Consider the following 16,305-nt stretch of genomic DNA (forward strand, 5'->3'; position numbering starts at 1 on the left):
CTCAGCAGAGCCCGTTCTGCCTGATGCACTAAGACCCACTGGACTGTTAAGCAAAACTGAAGCAGAGGACCAGGTTTGAGATGGTGCAGCTAAGATACTTCCTGAAACAAAACAAAAAATACACAAAGAAAACAAGCAAAAATATGCCTTGGAGAACTTGTACAAGCTGGGGTGGATTATGTAACCAGGCAGAAGGAACTGGCATTCTAAATAGATTTACAAACATTTGACAATGGTTTAGCCACTTGAAATCGGTGATGCTGGCAGCAGCATGAAATTATAAAAGATCTGAATAACAGATTTTAAAAATGCTACATCCCACAAAATACTAGAACTTCTGACTGACAGTATGACTTGAGCTTATCTTTTTAAACCTTCATAAAAAGAGAAGTGACAAGTTTAGAGAATAAACAAACTTTATTTTATAACAGTATTACAGAAAGCAAAATATCATTTAATACAACTTGAAGCTGCTAGGAATCTAATCTGGCATCATAACTATACATAGGGCCAAAGCAAAGGAAAGACTGTTCAATACAGTTAATAAGTCCCTATCAGGTCTCTGGTGTCAGCTTTAAATGGTGTAGCCTTCTTACAACCGTCAAAAAACCACCACGGCCCTAAATCCTCGTCCTGGCAACCTCACACCTGTGTGGATCATCACGCTATCTGAAAGAGATATACCTGCTCGATAACAAAAGGTCAGTTTTACATGGAGACAAGGAGGTTTAATACAAAGCAAAGTGTTCTACACGAGTGTTCAAATAATGGAAAGTACTGAAAGTTGGACATGTTAAGAAAGAAAGCACTAAGGTTTTTAAGCTGCCTGAATATTTTAGTAGGAGGGAAGATATTGCTTTCTCTCCCCTCCTATTTCTGGAATGCTGCCGAAGAGCCCGTGTCTCAGAAGCATCGGCACTGTGGTGCGACAGGGCCTCTAAACACAGTGCGTGGTCAGTGAACTTCATCATAATTCTCCAGTTTGGAGATTCCTGGACTTTCCACTAAAAGTAAAAAGTCACGGTACTGGAAAGTCAAAAGGGTTCAATATCAAAAAATAGCCCCAATGAAATTCTCAAACATTAGAAAATTTTCACAATGTAAGAAACGCCTTTAATCTGCATTAATATTTTCTCATACAAGTATATTTACTGCAAACTGAGAACTCTGTAAATGTTGACTTGTAAGAACTCAATGGGAAGCATCCGGAAGAAGGAAAGCCACTATCGAAATTAGTCACAGAGTCTCCTTTCCGCACAACAGCACCTGTTCCAGTGAACAGCACCTTACCAGCTGGGGCTGGCTTTGTTCACTATCATTTGATCAAAATGAGTCACAGAAAGCAGGTAGTTGTACACAAAGTAAACAGGAAACAAAAAACAAAACTCTCTAACTAAAAAAAAAAAAAACAAACAAACAAAGAAAAGAAATAACCAAGAATATTTAGAAGTGGTTATAAAACAAAATAATATATTAAAATGCGGGGGAACGGTATAGACCAGAGCTGTTAAGGTAAGGTTTGGTGTTGGCATTTTAATTCTTCAGGCTTCTGGCCATTGTTACCAGTCGTAGTATAAATTCGCTGGAGCAGTGGTGTGGCATTAAGACTTGGAATGGTCAAAAGTTTTCAGGTTCACAAAGTTGAATGTTGTCTATAAAATGAATTTCTAGGAGGAAAAAAAAAGAGACAAGGCTTAAATATTCCAAAGACAGGTTTGGGAAAAAAATGTAAGTAAGATTCACCAAATTCCAAATCAAGTAATAAACAGTTCCCATCTGCCTGGTTCTATAGTAAACAGTATTTTGCCAGAAGACAAGCATGAGAGCCTGATCCACCCTTGAGGGCCTTAAAATACCTGAAGGATTGACTAGCACACGAGAAACAACTGGCAAATAAGAATCTGACCAAAAAGTTAACTATGAAACAGAGGTAGGGGCTTCCCTGGTGGCGCAGTTGTTGAGAGTCTGCCTGCTAATGCAGGGGACACAGGTTCGAGCCCTGGTCTGGGAGGATCCCACATGCCGTGGAGCAACTAGGCCCGTGAGCCACAAATACTGAGCCTGCGCGTCTGGAGCCAGTGCTCCGCAATAAGAGAGGCCGCGATAGTGAGAGGCCCAAGCACCGCGATGAAGAGTGGCCCCCACTTGCCACAACTAGAGAAAGCCCTCGCACAGAAATGAAGACCCAACACAGCAATCAATCAATCAATCAATAAAACCAGAGGTAATTCATATAATAAAAATCTAAAAAAAAGAGAAACCAATGTAGGTTCTGAAGTTAGATTCAAAGAAGAAGAAAAAGTAATTTTGACTTCATTGAAATGAGTAAAAGTTGCCTCAGGTTGGGAGAAAAGAATGAGGAAAGATGCAAGAAAGTGAGAAAGTGCCTGATAGGTAAGATGAGTATACAGATGTATGGGGTGGAGGACAGGAATGAATGGGGTGGGGACACAGATTTCTGGATTCTTTGTTAATGCAAATTGACAGATATTAATTATTGTAATTAATTCAACCTACTTTCACTTTTGACAGTGTCATCATTCACCTCCAGTTTGGATATGGTTATAGCTGTTAAGTATGAGTTATATTTTATGTTATCAGAATTTTGGTCAAGTAAACAAAAAAAAAACCCAAACCACTATTTCCTTGCTTCAGTTTCCCACCCCCAGACTATACAATGTCACTGAACATTTCTAACTACTAAAGTCACGTTCCTTAGTTTGTGTCCCCCTCTTTTGGCCATTGTGAGAACAGGTCAATGTAGCTGTTTCATCTAATTACAGGTCTAATTCTATGTCTAAATTCTTCAAGGATACATGCCGGTTGCCTACTTTGCCTTAAGTCTTTACAGAGTGTCCAGTGCAGTCTTCAATTTATCTTTCTCAGTGTGCCTGATGAGCCGTGGGAAATCAGTCAAGTTCAAGCACAGTTCTATGAAGTCATCTGAAAAGCACAACCTCGGAGTTTCCAGAGACAGGGGCTCACATGGTCTCAATCTGGAGCAGGCTCTACTCCAGAAACTGATTTGGTGAACAGCAAATATGCACTTAAAAAAAAATCATCCTAATGACAAGTGGTAAAGCACTCATCCAGAGGGGAGTCTCAATAAAAATGCAAAGCTGTGGCTCTTATCTGAAATAGTTAAAATAATGAAGAAAACATAACCTTTCCGATTAATGAAGATTCAATTACCACAGGGCAGTAATATAGCTTGAGATTTTGAAAACATGAGTAAATTATTTATGTAAGGCACAATGCAACTATTTCCTAAATAAACATGAGGTCCGTGTACTCCAGTGTGAAATTCGGCTTTAAATGATAGTTTATGAATTTCAGTTATTTCTAAACTTTCATTTTATTCTTCCTTGGCTCTCAATTTGCATATTTAATTTTAAAACAGAATTTTCATTGTAAGAATATAAAATCCTAGAGCCAAAAATGCAAGTATGATAAATTTCTCTGTGGTTAGACCAGGAAATAGTTAATTCTTACAATGTTTGTATTACCACTATAATTTAGACCCACCAGTTCTCAAATTGTGGTCTGCAGACCTTGGGGGTCACCATGGCTCTTGCAGGGGGTTATAAAGTCAAAACTATTTCATAATCATCCTAAGACACTCTCTACCCTTGTCGGGTGTGGACATTTTCACTGATGATGCAGAAACAATGGTCAGTAAACCTGTTGGCATCTTAGCACAGGTCAAGGCAGTGACACCAAACTGTACCCGAAGTCACTGCATTCTTTACCACCATGCACTCGCAGTGAAATAAAAAGCAAGCAAGCAAGCAAGCCAGTTTCACTTAAGGATGTCCTGGATGAAACAGAAAAGAATATTAATTTTCTTACATCTCTACCCTGGAGTACATCTTTTTAATATTCTGTGTGATGAAATGGAACGTATGCATAACACATTCCTGCTGCATACAGAGAAGTACAGTAGATGTCTAGGAGGAAAGTGAATTTGTATGAATGTTTGAATTGTGAGTTGAAGCTGCTGTTTTCATTAAAACACTTTCTTTACTTGAAAGAATTACTGACAAATGACGCTGCTCAATTTGGATACTTGGCAGGCATTTTCTTGAAAATGAGATGAGCCTGTCACTTCAAGGCAAACAACTGACAGAACTTGTTGCCAATGATAAAATTCAAGCTTTCGTGTGAAAATTATAACTCTTGGAAATTGTATTTTGGCCACCTTGAGCTTGATAGCTTCCCAATATTTACAGACTCTTCTAGTGGGGTCAGTGGCAACCACAGATCTTTTTACTGTCTTAGTCATTTTGCCTTTTCCAGGATGGCATATAGTTAGAATCATACAGTACATGATACCTTTTCAGACAGGCTTCTTTCACTAGGTGATTATTTTTAACTGAATAAATATCTTGAAAACTATTTGATTTATAATATAAATAGATCAAATTTCAATTAATAAAATTCACATAAACAAAAAACTCTTTGGGCTCTTCAATAATTTTTAAGTGTTCCTGAGACCATTAAGCTTGAGAACTGCTTCTATGGAATCTGCTCCCTAACCTACTGGCGTTTCCTGCTCTCACAGATATTTGTGTGGCTTCTGAATACAGAAGGAAAAATGAAATCTAGTGTTTTTTCCTTTTCGGTCAAATGGCACTCAATATCTCTTCTACAAATAATTCAACAAAATGGCTTTGTATCCCTTGGTTTGCCTGAGTATATTAATGCTCTTTTGGGGGTTGCTCTTTTCTTAGGAGGCTCTCATGTGATGTGAGCCCTTTGAGGCTCATGTCTCAGATTTAGGTCTTTCAGGACAAGCTTGGCCCCCTGATCTCTGTCCCCTCTGAGTACCAGATATATTGTGCTTGCTAACATACACGCCAACATAATTTCACTTCAAAGACAAAAATTCAGTTCAAAGCTTGCTAGCATCACAAGTCAATTAAGTATTTTTGCTTCCAGGAGAGTCAATTTTGAGATGTTTTCCCTGAATTTCCATTTGTTCTCAAACAAAACAAAACAAAAAAGGCTTGTCTCAGTTCTGAAGAACCTAGGGGCAGGACAGGGATAAAGACGCAGACGTACAGAATGGACTTGAGGACATGGCGGGGGAAGGGTTAGCTGGGACGAAGTGAGAGAGAGGCATGGACATATATACACTACCAAATGTAAAATAGATAGCTAGTGGGAAGCAGCCGCATAGCACAGGGAGATCAGCTCAGTGCTGTGTGACCACCTAGAGGTAGACGGGTGGGATAGGGAGGGTGGGAGGGAGACACAAGAGGGAGGAGATATGGGGATGTATGTATATGTATATGTATAGCTGATTCACTTTGTTATACAGCAGAAACTAACACACCATTGGAAAGCAATTATACTCCAATAAAGATGTTTCTTAAAAAAAAAAAAAAAAAAAAAAGGCTTGTCTCTGCCTCTTAGTTGCAGTTATTTCCCCTCCAGAGGGCGTTTTAGGAAGAGCATCTCCTTTTCCTCCCACCCTGTAATCGTCAAATCTCTTTCAGTTTTTAAGCCAGTCATGCTCCCTGACCTCTGAGGAAAGGGTGAGCTGTCAGTGATCTCGGCAGGCCAATTAAATGGGTTTTCTTTAAAGCTAAGAGTCATCTTTGTGTTAGAGCCTTTATGCACATTCCAGTCACTCCACCTAAAGAATTACTACACACCGCAATTTTGGAATATCCTGTCAAATGAAAGCATCATCAATTTTGCCTCATTTTTAAACATGATTATTTTATAAAATAATGGTTGTATTGTTCGTTTAGCTATATATCGTAGCTGCAACTTCAAAGACATTCTGTCCAAAATAAATTTTTCTAAAATGAAGTGTTTCAACTACATCAGTGGGAGTTTGTTACTTGAAAGGTTCCCATCATGAATCCCTCAGCAAAGCAATATGCAGTGTGGATTCAGACTGACGGACGGTCAACTCTGGCTCTGCTACTCACCGACTGTGTGACTGGGGGAGGGACTTGACCTCTCCAGGCCTCGGTGTTGTCATCTACATCCTAAGTGACTGTAAGAACTAACTGAAATAAATGGCAAAGTTCTCCAACAAAGCTCAGCACAGAGTAGGCACTCATTAAATGTGAGCTGATACTATTATTATGGGTTTTCACATATGATATTTCATTCCTGGTTTTACTTCCAAACCCAATTCAACTCTCCTCTTAAAGACAGAGATGTCCAGTTCAGCTTCCCCATTAATAATTGCATGAACCAGTATAATGGTTTCTTTACAGGGTACTTCATCCAATCAAGCATCCTTTCAATCAATCCTGCACACCACTGAGAAATTAATCTTACTGAAGGATGGTGCTGAAAATGCTCTTCCCTTACGCAGATGACCTATAGAGCAAAGCCTAAACTAAGGTACTAACACGGAGTGTAATCCCCTTTGCAATTCGCCTTTGACAAATCTTTCCAGCCCCTGCTGGAATTCAACACACAGACACAACGTAGGATTTGCTTCTCCTGATGTCCAGCCCGTGGTTTTCCTATGTGCTCTCTCCTCTCTGCCCCTCTCTGTATGTTCAAATCCTCCCCGCACTCTGCACACAGGAGCTTTCTGCTCCTTTTCGGGGAAGTCTTCCCTGATCTGCCAACCAGAAACAGTTTCTCCTGTTGACTTTCATAGCCCTTTAGCTAGGCTTCTATCTATGTATCTATCTATCTATCTATCGCTGTGTTGGGTCTTCGTTGCTGTGCGTGGGCTTTCTCTAGTTGCAGCGAGAGGGGGGGTTACTCTTCATTGTGGTGCGCGGGCTTCTCACTGCAGTGGCTTCTCTTGTTGCAGAGCATGGGCTCTAGGCGCACCAGCTCTAGAGTGCAGGCTCAGTAGCTGTGTCGCACGAGCTTAGTTGCTCCGTGGCGTGTGGGATCTTCCCAGACCAGGGATCGAACCCATGTCCCCTGCATTGGCAGGAGGATTCTTAACCACTGTGCCACCAGGGAAGTCCTAGGCTTCTCTTTAAACACTATTTTTTACCCTGTATGTTATTTGTACACTTGTTCCTACGCATTTACCTTTCTCACAACTACCATAGTCCCTTGAACGCAGTATGTTCCCAATATACATCAATGAATCCATGAATGAAGTAATAGCAACTAATCTGCAAGGCAAGGCCAGGCTGCAAAGCAAGGGCTTGGGAGGGGAAAAATAAACAGAATTGTATTCTAGGAACAAAGCACTACTGCCTGTCCTCACCATTAGTTTCATCTGCTGATTTAAGTGGAAAAAATTTCAGGTTCATTTTTCTGTTCTCTTTTGTTGAATAACACTTATGTGATATCCCAGGAGGACTCTTAGTTCTTTAAAAAACTGGTTTTCCCGAATCTCCCAAATCTGAAGCTTTGACAAAGATTTCTAAAAGTAGTTAGTATTCGGCCCTAAAGCTAGAGGAAGGTCTTCTCATTCACTCTGCTGAGTTCAAATCTTGTGAGAACTTGATAGGAAAGCATTCCACAAAATCTTAAAGCTTCTTTTAAATAACAAATGGACTACAGTAAGGCACACTCGGTATACTTTATTCTAGCTAAGCTTTTGTCAATCTTAGGTTCATGAGTAGAGATGAAAAAAATTTCTCTGTAGTATCAAATAAAAGTTGTGCTTTAGAAAAACAGTAACAAAACCCTTATCTTTTAGAAAAACGTCTTTGAACTACATATGAATAGAACTCACTTAATGTTCGTTTCATATTTTCATTAAATAGGAAGGTTAGTGGGAATCAAAACAATTCATCTCCAGACCCAACTCCGTCACTTATTAGTTAAGAATTTTTTCTTACCTCTACAGCATCCAGTATGTTATTTTATACTTACAGGACATCTCTATTTGGAATAGCATTTCAATGCTCAATTTGGAATACATTTCAAATGCTCAAGAGCCACACGTGAGTACTGGCTACCATGCTGAACAGAACAAGACTAGATTCTCACTTGCTCTAATACTAACTATTCTGATGCATGAGAGTTAAATAAACATAGGGCCAACATGTCCTGGGACTGTAATCCTCATGAGTACAGGAGTATCTTAAAAACACACACACATACACACAGACTTATTACTAATTTGTTCCCCCAGTAAAATTCTGTCCTAACCTACCCACAAGTTTACATTAAAATTTAAAATTACTATTAAAAGCTAGTACCTGAGATATCTAACATTAAACAAGTTCTTGAAACAAATGAAACTATACTCAGCTCTACACATGGATGGTATTTGATGGTTCTTATAGAGGAGGGACCTATGGCAAATCTCTAGGATTCTATTTCCTCATAAAAAGGGGGTGGGGAAGAAGATGGTCTATATGCAGTTTTAAATTAAATATTCTTTTAATTCCCATACTCTTAAATACACCCTGCACTAGGGTACATTAAAGTCATAACCACCACCTCCACACTCCTCAGAGGCTGGCTGGGTAACAAGTAAGTGGGGAGACGGGGCACCGGGACCTCAACATGAAGAGATGGGAAGGAAGAGACACTGGGGACTTGGAGAGCCCCTCCTTCCCCTAAAGTGGCTGCACGTACTGAGCCATTGCAGCCTTGAGAGAAAGCATGCTCAGTGTTAGAGCTTCTGATGTTTCTCGAATCGCTAGATATCTTTCCATTTTAAGCATTAATAATTAACTCAAATTCCGTGACATACTGTTTGGGCTGAAAAACAAACCAAAACTCTGGATACGGCCTGCCTGTCTCCTGTTTGTCAATTTTGTCTTGCTCTCTCCCCCTCTTTTCGGTGCCACTTTAAATTCCCCAAAATAATGAAAAACTGGAGAAAACATCCAGCATTTGTGACTAAGAGATTAATAACCTTAACTCTGTAAAAGATAAAAGATGATAAACACCTGGATACATGGACAAAGGACCCAAACCGGCAATTCAAAGAAATGCAAATTGTGTTTGTGTGCACATATATTTATATATGTTTGAATATGTATACTGTGACCTCCTTAGCAATGAACAATAGTAACAATTAAAAAATGCTCTTTCCTCACAATTTAAAAAAACGGGGGGGGGGGGACAAATGCTCTTTCCTCACCAGGTTGGCAAAGACTTTTCAAATGTCGTCTAATCTTTAGTGTTGGCAAGGATGCGGGGAAACGGGGATATTCTTAAACTGCTAGTGGGCATCTAACTTTGTAGAACCTCTAAGGAGGGCAGGTGGGCAATATGTCAAAAAGAAACCTTTAACACACCAACTCTAATTTTTAAAAATATCTGTCCTAGAGAAACAATGAAGTTAATGCCCCCCAAACGTACACACAAGTATAATCTTTGCAGCTGTGAATTTACTTGTGAAAACTGAGGAATAGCCTAAATGCCCATTAATAGGGGTCAAGTAAACCATCCTGCATCTATTCGATGGCTGTTGGAAAATGATGAGATAATGATGGGCAAACTTATCTACAAGGTACTGTGAAGTGGAGAAAAAAGCCGGATGTGTGATAGAATCAACAGGATCAGCCTATAGAAATAGAGGTGTGAGAACACATGTGAGTGCATCTGAGTATGTGCTTACAAGTATATATACACTGTGAAAGGGATGATCTATCTCTAGGAGCAGAGCAATTATGGGTCACTTACATTTTCTACCATCTTTCTCTTTCAAAAAATTATGACCGCCTCTGCTTTTTTGTTGCCAGAAAAAATACATATAGTTTTATTTGTAAAAACAACAGTCAGGGGCTTCCCTGGTGGTGCAGTGGTTGAGGGTCCGCCCGCCGATGTAGGGGGCACGGGTTCGTGTCCCGGTCCCGGTCCGGGAAGATCCCACATGCCGTGGAGCGGCTGGGCCCGTGAGCCATGGCCGCTGAGCCTGCGCGTCCGGAGCCTGTGCTCCACAACGGGAGAGGCCACAACAGTGAGAGGCCCGCGTACCGCAAAAAGATTTAAAAAAAAAAAAAAAAAAAAACAGTCAGTAATGATTCTGTCCAAGAGTAAACTCCGGGGAATCAGTGACTCCCAGATGCTAATGAACGCACAATGGCAGGGGCATCCAGCGCCTCTTCTGTTGGGTAGTTCAAATATATTGTGACTCACTGATTGCACCTGCCAGATTTATAAATGTTAAACAGAGTATTCCCCAGCAATCCACAGTGAAAACTGGCAGTGCCTAAAACTCACTAAATCCAAAATGGCTTTTCATTTCTAGGTAGAAGTCTTCATGTTATGTTTGATTAACTTATATTGAAAACTAAGCTGTAATAAAATGCTAATTTCTGGTACGAGAGTAATACAACTAGGCAAACTTATAAAATAAAAATGCAACACAACTGAAACCGATATGCCTGAAACATCCCTGAATTGAAAATCGTCATCTGGAAGCCAATAGGCTGGTGCTTTTCTTTCAGGGACAGGGAGACGCTCGCATGTAAATGAGTAGCTCGTGATCGGCTAGAGCTCCATTCAGCCAACGCCATTCTTCCCTCCTGTCAGGGTAGACAGCTGATGCTAGTTTCCTGTTGTTTTTGCGAGTTCATTTTGAAACCGTGAACATCACCCTGACTTTGAAATGTTGGTTGGAACACAATATTATCGTGTTTAGAAACTGGTGTTCATAGACGCAGGCTAGCACAGAGAGCAACACAACTGAGAGTTATTTATTGCGGGTTAGGGACTGGAACTCAGGGTCCACCTGACAGTCTCAAAGGAATGATGGATGTACCAGGTTTTTAGTAATCACTGCACTAGCTCCAGTGGCTCTGTCAGACCAATGCTCTGTCTTCTCAGATGAAGGCAGGCAAGGTGGACAGAAAAGCAAAACGCCAATTACTGAGTTTTCCTGCTTCTCGAAAGCACTCTGTGTAAATCCTATTTCCTCAACCTGTTACAGGCTCCATCTCCACTATCTGACTGAACGAGCTCTGACAAAGCTCCCAGGTAGATTCTGTACCGACAATTCCAAAGGACACAGGCACCTGATTTCTCTGCCATATTTAATGCTGATTATGCTCTCCTTCTTGGAGCTAGCTTCTCTGGCAGCTTCCGTGGCCGCCTTATCTCCCTGTTTTCTATCTTCTTGCCCTTCTCACTCCTCCTGTAGCCCCTCTGTTTCCCAGGCCCCGACTCTCTGACCTGGCCCTGGGTAACATCATTCAAACCAAGGGCTTCATCAGTGGATGACACATTCAGATGTGTCTACCTCCTGCTCTGAAGCCTGCTGTTCTGTCTGCCTGTCTGTCTACCTGTCTCTCTCTCTCTCTCAGCTCTTGGCTACTTCCTGGACCTCTTCATGAAGACATTTCACGTGCATCTCAAGCTCAACATCTCTGGGGTAGAAGTTTTTATTTGATTTTTAAGAGCAAAAAGGGCTCATGGTTGGCCTTCTATGTTATAAAAAGTTCTTACAACATGCCTTATTAACAAACCCTCTATAGATTCTATTATCACCTCCAGTTCATGAGGCATAAAGAAATGAAATAAACGGGACACATCACACAACTATGAAGTAGATTTGAACCCAGCAAATCTGCTGTTACACTTCCTCTTAACACTCAGACTATCTGGTAAGTTTCAAATTAACCATGTCGTGTGTGTGTGTGTGTGTGTGTGTGTGTGTGTGTGTGTGTGTGTGTGTGTGTGTGTAAGACAGAGCCTTATACATTCACTTCCAAGCTTCCACTATAATTCCCATGACAGTTGGTCTCTCCTATAGTACCAGAGGACAAAAAGTACATCTTTGCTTTAAGACAGCTAAACTGAAAGGACTGGCCACATGGCACATGACATGTGGAAAATGAAATTCATGTGTTCCATGACTGAAATTACAGGTATCACCATCGACCGGTTTGTCCAAGCCAGAAACCTGGGCATTATCTGGCATTTTTCCCCACTCCTCTGTCCTACCAACTCACTAACTTCCATATCCTCATGCAAACGGTCAACAAGTCACAAGTCTTTATCTCCTCACCACCTCTCAAATACAAAGGAGTACCCCACAGCTTTCCAGGATAAATTTCAGCCTCCTGCTTGGCTTCTAAGACTCTTTGTGATTGGGCCTCTGCCCTTCTGTGCCCTCATCTCCCATGACTCTGCTACAAGTGCCCTGCGAGGCAGCTGCACCTGATTTTGCCCCGTTCTTGGAGTGTCTGGTGCACAGTACCAGATCCTGCCTGAATTGCCCCCTTTCCACGCCTTCCCTCTCTGGGCTCACTCCAACTCGCCGTGAAGCTCCAGTGAGAAGCCACCTCTGATGCCCCATCCCGATTCAGAGATCTCGCCTTTTTGTTCCCACGAAACTCAGTCCAGAGCCTCTGATAAAACTTGAGACTCTATGCTGCTACCGCTGCTTTATTGTCTGTGAGTACAGACGTTGATTTGAAATCTCAGTGGTAAAACAGTAGATGATACCTAATGAGACTTCCATAATTCTGTATAATGAACAATAACGACAAAAAACAATAAAACGAGTGAATGGATGAGAGGCTGCTCCTGCATCATGTTTTCCTTGGGCCGCTCACTGCTTTCCGATGAAAAGGAGGCGTCGTTCACTTTTTCATGCAACGTCAATGATTACGGCAGGAGTCAGAGGCTCGTCTGAAATCTGCATTCACAGAGCTTACGGCACCAGCTGAAGCACGGTCGTGCGTTCCCCCTCCTGGGGCTCCTTCTTTCCCGGGCCGCGCAGACCACACCACCAAGCCTGGGCTTTTCTCCCTCCTCATCAGGACCAGCGGGGACACCATTCTAGTGGTGACAAGGTCAGTAACATTTTGTGTCCATTCAAGGGCTCATAAATATGCATTTAGGATAAAATAGCAGGAGGGAGTAGTCCTTAAGAGGAAATAAAAACAATACAGAGATCAAGGCAAGTGCTCCTCTAAGCGTTTTCTTGTTCATGGAGCTGCACTCAGCCCCTCTGCCTCACCGCTGGCCACCGCCCAGCCTGGGGAAGCAGACTGGGAGTTCAGTCCTCGGCACAGTATTCTTTGACCGTCTTTCTGTTTCCCCACCTGCCATGCTCAATGCTTGATCAAGAGGTCAGAGATACTCCAAAGGAAGAGGTCAGGTCAGACCACGAGGAGAGCTTTTCACGCCCGAAAAGGGAGACGGGACCGATACATCACACATAGTTCTTTCTTCTTCTTTTCTGATGTTGGGATACCGTCCTGGTCCTGCTCTTTGCCTTGACCCACTGCTGCCTCTGTGGGATTCTGGCAGGGCAGCCAGAGGGTAGCTGAAACAGTGGAAACACATTCTTCCCAGCACTGACCCGCGTCAGCAAAGGAAATTTTTCAAGAACAAGTGCGGCCAGTCAGGAGCGGAGATGCTAAAATGACTGTGAGACACTGAGGTAGCTCCCATTTGTCCTTCAGACTGCAACTCAAATTCTGTTTCTCAAGTAACAGGTTAAGTTGATAATAGTTCAAGCCCCCTATTTTGTTCTCTCATCTCACATTATTTCCTTCAGAGCATTTATCAGATATGCAATTACATTCTGTTTATTTGTTAATATTGACACCTCCCCTCCTGGAGTGGATCCTTCCTGAGGAAGGGAACCGGGACTGTGTTGTCGACCAATGTGACAATCCGAATCCTCACTGCCTAAGCTAGCCTAGCATATTTTGGCACTTGCTAAATATTTTTCAATGAATAAATGAATCTTTCCAAATTTATCTAGTTTTCTCACCTTACATGTGAATTTACACTTTAACCTCCTAAATTTGTTTAACAAGGCTGCTTATAAAAGATGGCCTCCGAGACAGGCAAACTTCAAAGGCCGTGTGTGTGTGTGTGTGTGTGTCCACCAAACAAATGAATATAAGGTGTTAAGAATCAATGACATAACTAATTTATTTTAAAACTTATTAAAATACCACAAATGAAGGTGAAGTGCTGGTAATGCTAGTGGTCACTAGTTTTTGTCTCATATTCCTGATTAAGTAACTGATTCATAGAATTTAGAGGAGAAATACGCATTATTTTTACATTTGTACAACACTCAATTTTCCCATTCATTGTCATATTATATATAAGTAGAAAAGGTAGATTGTACCAGCCCCATGACTTGCCAACGTCCCATATAGTTTGAGATCTGGCAAGATTAAAACACAATACTTGATCTTCTGACTACTAGCTAAGAATGTTCTCAGACTTGCATGTAACATAGCACATTAATTCAGGTAAAACAGATACTGTGCTTGTGCCAAAACTTTAAATGATTTCTGCTCGTAGGCCCTTTATACACCCTGTGTTGAAAACATCATCTAAAACATAAAGAGTAAGATTGCTAGATATAAGAGCAATACTGAAAAGTTAGTTGTATCTCCCTATGCCAGCAACAGCTTCTGGGGAAAAAAATTATACAATTTTATTGAAAGACATTAAAGAAGATCTATATAAATGGAAAGATGTTAATATTTGTGGAAAAGAAGACGATATCATAAAGGTGTAATTCTCAGTATACTGAGCTACAGAGCAGATGCAATTCCAATCAAAATACCACAGGATATCTTAGAACCTAACACTCTGATTCTGAAATTTATATGTAACAGAAGGAGCCCAGGACAGCCAAGACGTTCTTGAAGACAAAGAACTGGGGAGTGTTATCCTCCTAGATACCAAGTCTCATTTTAAAGCTATATGGCACTGGAGCAGGGACAGACACACAGACTGATAGAAATGAATGTGCTCAGAAACACACCCACGCATGTAAGAAACTTGATATCTGACCCGCAGACTAGATGGGGCAAGGACGGGCTCTTCAATAAACAGGGCTGGAACGTTGGCTACTTAATATGGGAAACAAATAAATCACTGTTTCTAATCACACAGAAAAAATTTCTGATACATTAAGGATTGATCCATGAAAGGTAACATTAAAATTTCCCGATTGAAAATATCTTTAACACCTCAGGATATGGAAAAAGCATAAGCCATAAAGAAAAGCTTGATAACTCAACTATATTAACACATTAAATACTATATTCAATATATTAATATATTGTCCTATATTGATAATAAAAGACAAACCACAAAGATATCTGCAACACATAAAATTGACAAAGGGTTAGTATCCAGAATCTATCAAGAATCTGTATGACCAAGAAAGTTATATGGCAGTAAGTTATATGTCATATGTCTTAAGTTGTACGCCATTTCATATCTATCAGATTGGCAAACGTTAGTAAGTCAGAGGGGAAGCTGTGCACTTGTAGGACCCCTCATGCCCTACGACGGGAGAGCACTTGGCCTTCCCTCAAGGAGGAAGACAGGTTCTGTGACCAGCCCCTCCAGTGGGGATCCATCTATCAACTGACCAATGTACGGATCATTTTAAAAACAAAAATGCAATATTAAGTATATGCGCTGTGTGATAAAACCTGCTTTTTAAAACCCTAATATGTACATGATCAGGAACACTTACTCAGTTTTTAAGAATTCTTTAACACAACTTTGAAAGGCTATATGTGTTTCACCATCACATGGAAGCAGCATAGTGTATAACCACTCCCTACTGCTGGCCATTTAGATTGTTTCAAATTTCTTGCTAGTATATATAAACGTGTGATACTCTTGTAGGTAAATCTTTGTATCCGTCTCTGATTATTTAAGATAAATTTCTCACAGTGGTTTAAACGGTAAACATATCTGACGCGGGTTTTTGCCAAATGCCCTCCAGGAAATATTACTAATTGATACAGCAGCATAAGTATATTCCCCGCCCCCTCACCTCCCCAACCCTGGCTAAAACCATAAACTTTGCCAGATTCAGAAGTGAATTTTTCACTTGTGTTGATGTAAACAATACTGAGGCTGAACACTTTTTGCTCATTATTCACTTAGTTTCTACATGGTTTACTTCCTTAATCCTCTACTCACTTTTCTACTTAAGTGTTTACATTTTTTGATGACACATCAGAGCTTCTTAATATAATATATTCAGGATATTAATCCTGTCTCTGCCAGGTATGTTGAACTTTATCACTTACCTTTTACTTTTGTTTTTGTTGGTTTGGCTCAAATTTTTACCTCTTTATACATTCAAAGCAATCTTTTCCTTTAGGTTCCATCTCTGATACAGAGTTCTTAATGTCTCCATTTAAAAGATTAACTCATCTCCCCTTTGGGTCCCTACGACAAAAATCCCTCATCTAAATGAAAGCAATAGCACCTTCCTAACAGGCTCTTTGTGAACACTGAGATAACTTATATTAATGTGCTTTACAAATAGTAAAGTACCATATAAATGTTGATTATTAGTGGCTCTCAATACATGGCAGTTATTAACACCACATGATGCCTGGTGGTCCACAGAGTTTATAATTAACTATATGCAGGTCACCCGAGCAGATGTACTCAGAGATGATA

General features: G+C 40.7%; 1 protein-coding gene across 1 annotated transcript in view; it reads right to left on the minus strand.

Moving 5' to 3' along the window:
- Positions 1 to 1,628: 1,628 nt before the first annotated feature.
- The window catches only part of EPB41L2 (erythrocyte membrane protein band 4.1 like 2), a gene marked incomplete at its 5' end in the record, with an annotated part of 111,765 nt that continues 97,088 nt past the window's right edge, over positions 1,629 to 16,305 (minus strand). Inside the window, one exon of the mRNA XM_079716628.1 lies at positions 1,629 to 1,667. The remainder of the gene's footprint in view (positions 1,668 to 16,305) is intronic.

Source organism: Hyperoodon ampullatus (assembly GCF_949752795.1).
Source record: "Hyperoodon ampullatus genome assembly, chromosome: 12".
In the NCBI taxonomy this organism is placed as follows: Eukaryota; Metazoa; Chordata; class Mammalia; order Artiodactyla; family Ziphiidae; genus Hyperoodon; species Hyperoodon ampullatus.